This window comes from Echinops telfairi, unplaced genomic scaffold, assembly GCF_000313985.2.
Source record: "Echinops telfairi isolate 266 unplaced genomic scaffold, ASM31398v2 ScPeMD7_31;HRSCAF=116, whole genome shotgun sequence".
NCBI classification, from domain to species: domain Eukaryota; kingdom Metazoa; phylum Chordata; class Mammalia; order Afrosoricida; family Tenrecidae; genus Echinops; species Echinops telfairi.
In genome coordinates, this window is record NW_022103928.1 from 28,636,454 (window position 1) to 28,641,439 (window position 4,986).

A 4,986-nucleotide genomic window follows, 5' to 3' on the forward strand; every position below is an offset into this window, starting at 1 on the left:
TGTTTTATAGCAAGGTCTCATGGGACAATGGAGCTTACACTGTAAGGTCGGGGTTAGATACACTGTCAACACATGAGCGGTTGCCCATGACTTCTGATCAGCACCCCAGGCCCTGCCTCGTGGCCGAGCATGGAAACAGAGAGCATCAGGGCTGGGCATGCATGCTATTTATTGTCTTGGGACAAGGCAAGGCAGTGCTGTCCTCAGCAGGCACTTGACAGGGGATCAGGTTCCGAGGGCTCTCTGTCCTTCATGGATTGGGATGGCTGGCTCAAGGGCAGGATATGGCTGGCTTGGCCCCCTTGCTGCCCTTGTCCAGGGTGTGCCAGGCTGAGCAAATGGGTGCCGAGGGATGGGACAGGCTGCTGGGTGCAACAAGGGTCTGTCCTCTCTCAAGAGGATCCTTGCGCCCAAGGAGGTGCCACATGAAACAGAAAAAGTACCCACAAGAGAAAGGAAATCACTACATTTTAGTACCTTTAAACCACAGCCATAGAGGGCAGAACAGAATTGCTCCTCAGGCTTTCGGAGACTGCTGGTCTTTACAGAAGCAGACAGCCCATTGTTCACCTCAGAGCAACTTATGGTTAACCGGCCTTGTGGTTAGCAGCCCGATGCTTAACCCATAGCATCATTAGGGATCATTTTTGGACCTTTAAAAAAAAAACTAACCACACACTTTATTTCTGCTATTTATACAAAGAGCCCTGCAATTCATTTTGCAATGGGTGCCACGAATGATGTAGCAGACGCCGAGGCAGGACATAGTCAAGGATGTCAAGGGTGCTAGAGCAGCCGGTGGGGAGCTGACCGCCACTCACCAGGTGCTGCAGGCCGACTGAGTAGGACCGTATGCAGGCTGACCACGAAAGTATGGTAGGTTCAGTTCCAGACCACCCTAGTACAGCAAATATCATGATACAGAGAGCGACACGATTATTTTGATTTCACAGTGAGGTTTGCACTGTCCTGTAATCTATTATGTGGGCCAGGGGATTATGAAAGCAATCGCGGTATTATGAGAATGACCAACATATGACACAGAGACATGAACTGCATGTACTGTTGGAGAAGTGGCATTGACAGATGTGCTCAATGCAGGGTTACCACAAACCTTCAGTGTGTGTGTGTGTGTGTGTGTGTGTGTGTGTGTGTGTGAAAGAAAGAGCGAGAATCTCTGATGCGCAATAGAGAAAAGCTCAACGAATCAAGGCACGCCTGTATCCCTACTGAACAAGTGTGAAGCACGGCACCAGAGAGCAGGACCTCTTCACTGCCGAGTGCACCGAGAACCCATCCAGCTTAGAACCAGATCACCCAGGATGGCATTTCCTGAGAGGCAGGGAGGACTCAGCCTGAAGAGTGCCCTTCAGTTTCAGGTCGTGGTGGGACAGTGGCAAGCCAAATGGAATAGATAACTTTTTGATCTGGGGCTTTCCAAGGCCCCAGGCTCCTGCCCCACCCACAGTGCCTTGCCCACAAACACCCAAACAGTCATTCTAAGCTTGCCCATCAGATTAAAGCACATTCTTACATCACATCTCCTTCCTCCCAATGCTGGCGGTGCCAGCTCTGAGCCAACTGCAAGACTGAGTTCCAAAACAAGAAGAAAAAGGCCAGGGGGTGGTGGGCACTGAAGGGGAAGTGATGCTTTTCCTTTGGCTTGTCTACCCCACTCCACAAAGCCCCTCATTCCTAGAGGCTTTGTTTTACGGACGAGGATAAATCCAGGACCAGTATCAGACAACCAAAATATAGTTCCTCAGTTAAGTGTCAATTTCCGGTAAGCAAGGAGTGACTTTGTTGGTGGTGGTGTCTTTGTTAAGTGTTGTTGAGTTGTGTCTGACTCGTACTGGCTCTGTGTCCAACTGAGTGAAACACCGCTCAGTCGTGTGCCGTCCTCACGGTTGTTCTCATGTTTGAACCCGGGGTTGGAGCCACCGTGTCCATCAGCTTATCAAGGGTCTCCCACTTTTTCTTTGCCCCTCCACTTTCCCAATCAGGGCGTCCTTTTCCAGGGACTGGTCTCTCCTGAGAGCCTGCCCAACGTACGTGAGATGAAATCGCACTCCCCTTGCTTCTAAGTAGCATTTTGGCTTTAGTTCTTCCAAGACCAGATTTTATTTTAAAGTAGATCTCAACTGATGCATAGGATATACCACAAACCCAGGGTTTAATTATAAAAGGATGTCCTTTATTTTTATTGGATGATAACCCTCTGGAAGCTCTGTCTCCAGAGAGAAGCCAGTGTTTATGGGAATATAAAATGGTACAGCTGTTGTAGAAAATGGATAGAAGGGTGTGTTTGTTGTTGTTGTTATTATTAAGCTAAGCAAAGAATGACCATAAACCAAAACAAAACCCACTGCCATCAAGTCCACAGTGACTCACAGTGATCCTATATAGAATTTCCAAGGATTTGTAAATCTTTACAGGCACAATCTCCTCTTTCTCATGCTGAGAAGCTGGTGGGTTTGAAGTTCCAAGCTTGCAGTTATCGGTCCTGTGTTTACCCAACTGTGTCACCTGAGCTCCTTAAGAGCTACCACGGGGCCCAACAATTCCACTCCTAGGTATATACCCGGACTTGCACGAGACTTGAAAGCAGGGTGATTATGTTCTTTGCAACATTGCTCTTTGTTCTTCGCTTTGGTCTTTGTTGCAATATTCACAGCAGCCCAAAGGTGAGGACTTACTAATGTCTCCCAACAGATGCACAGAGAAGCAAAGTGGTGCATCCATACAATGGAGCCGCACACGAGGAGAAATGAAGTCCTAGTACATATTGTTGGTTTGTTTGAAACTGGCTTGTGTGTCACAAAAGAATTTAAGTCGTTTCAGTTTTACTTTTCTTCCTTCTATAGCCCCCCAGACCAGGTTTTAGGTCTGATGGGGAAGGAATCTGGAGGATTTTTTTTAATGAATAATTTTATTGTGAGCTCTTACAGATATTACAGCAATCCATAATTCTATTACATCAAGCATAATTGTACAATTGCTGCCACAATCATTTTCTTTCTTCTCACACTCTTTGATATCAGTTCCCCTTTATCCCCTCCCTCCCCTATCCCACCCCCCAAGAACTCTTATTATTATATTACATCTTATTATTTGCCATATCTCACACTATCCAATGTATCTGTTCACCTACAATTTTGTTATTCATTCCTCTCAAATGGGGTTATACCGTCATCATTGCTATAGGTCCCTGCCCCCTGTCCACCCATTCTCTTCCAGTACCCTCAGGGAATCATTACTCCCATTACTATTTCTGAAAGGTTTATATATCTTGGATATCATGAATCAAGCGGCCGAATTATACAAATGAACATACACAGGTCTCACAAGTGTAATGAGGTGAAACTAAGACCAAAATAGTACAGGAAGGAAATAGTGAAGAACTAGAGGATCTTTATGTGCTTCATCGGTGCTGTACTGGACCCTGGAGGTAGCATCCCTTCTGTGTGGCCCTTCTGTGAGGGACTGTCCAATTATATTACTGGTGAGTCTGGGGTCTCCACTTCGTCTACGCTCCTTTACTTCAATTTGATTTCTTGTTTTTTGAATTTCTGATACTTATTCTCGTGAATACCTCATGATCATACTGGCTGGGGTGCTTCTTCCATGTGGGCTTTGTTGCTTCCTTGCTAGGTGGCTGCTTGTTTAACTTCAAGCCTTTAAGACCCCAGATGCTATATCTTTTGATAGCCAGGCACCATCAGCTTTCCTCACCACATTTGCTATGCACCCATTTTGTCTTCAGCAATCATGTTGGGAAGTGTCAAACAATGCCACATTATTCGAACAAAGCATTCTTGTACTGTGGTAAGATTTAAGTAGAGGCCCAAAGTCCATCTATATTTATACCTATATATAATTTTTACTTTCTTATTCTTTCCTCCTGTCCCACTATCATGTTTACCCATCATTCAACTCTCAGTAATTCCTCTTGATACATTTCAATTGATCAAACATGACCAGGAACGTTACACCCACCTCGCTATCAATTTTAGATCCCTTACTATTCTCCTGTCCCTGTCATTCTTTGATTATTGCTCCCCTCCCCACCCTCCTCCTTTCCCATTTCTCCCAGAACCATTGGTCCCATTGCTGTCTCCTTGGGATTGCTTATCCTGCCTATCTTATATAGATAGATACCAAGAATCAAAGAAAAAAGAGAGAGACCATACAAATAGTTCCAAGTCAGTGCATGGGTTTGGATTTGCGGCAGGTCCGATCCCATGGGCCTCTCATAGTGTCCTATGCTAAAGCAAACTGTCTCCCCGAACCCTTACCTGGCTTTACCTGGTGGGCTTAAGGCACTGAAATGGGTTGCACAGTGATTAAAAAAAAACAAAAAACCAAATAGTTCCAAGTCTGTTATCCTGACCCAGAGTAGATGAGTATCCCTCTGTTAATAGCCAGCAGGCCCTGTTTATAATCCTTCCATCCAAGCCCCTTTTCTTTCAGGGATCCATAACCCAGGACCCGCTTACCTGACAGCACTTAAATCCTTTTAGTCCTCAGCATTCAAGTCTGAGGGGCTCACCTCTTCCTGCAGTCAAGGATAGAGCGATCTAGTACCCCACCTCCCACCCTGTTGCACCTTTAGATGTTCAGTGTGACCCCCTATGAATATCCCCCAATCAGTTCAGCAGCCAAGTGAGCTGCCTGCCCAAGTCAGAAATCTACAATAGAGGTTCCTGAGGGATTTTGTGGCTTTTCTCCCATTGCTGATCTGTTGCACTTCCCTCTTGGCTTGCCCCATGTGGGCGGATCAGTCTGGCCCCACTCCCTGAAATGTGTCTTCAGTGCTATCCTCTGTTGTGCTGTGGTCTAGGGAAGGGATGTCATGTCTTGAGCTGAGGCAGGCCCTACAGTGAATGAGCTGCTCCAAGCAGGAGCAGCCCCCTAAAGGCTTGGGGCACCAGAATGAGGTCTACTCCCTTTCCTGTGGAGACATAAACAATACCCTCCCCTTGGGTG

The 4,986-nt window shown here is 46.3% G+C and overlaps 2 non-coding genes across 2 annotated transcripts; one reads left to right on the plus strand and one right to left on the minus strand.

Moving 5' to 3' along the window:
• Window positions 1–2,791: 2,791 nt before the first annotated feature.
• Window positions 2,792–2,911, minus strand: LOC115869592. The gene has a single exon (XR_004046263.1). It is a non-coding gene; the product is annotated as a small nucleolar RNA SNORA61 (small nucleolar RNA).
• A 1,297-nt stretch (window positions 2,912–4,208) lies between these two features.
• On the plus strand, window positions 4,209–4,342 carry LOC115869583. The gene has a single exon (XR_004046254.1). It is a non-coding gene; the product is annotated as a small nucleolar RNA SNORA42/SNORA80 family (small nucleolar RNA).
• Window positions 4,343–4,986: the final 644 nt, after the last annotated feature.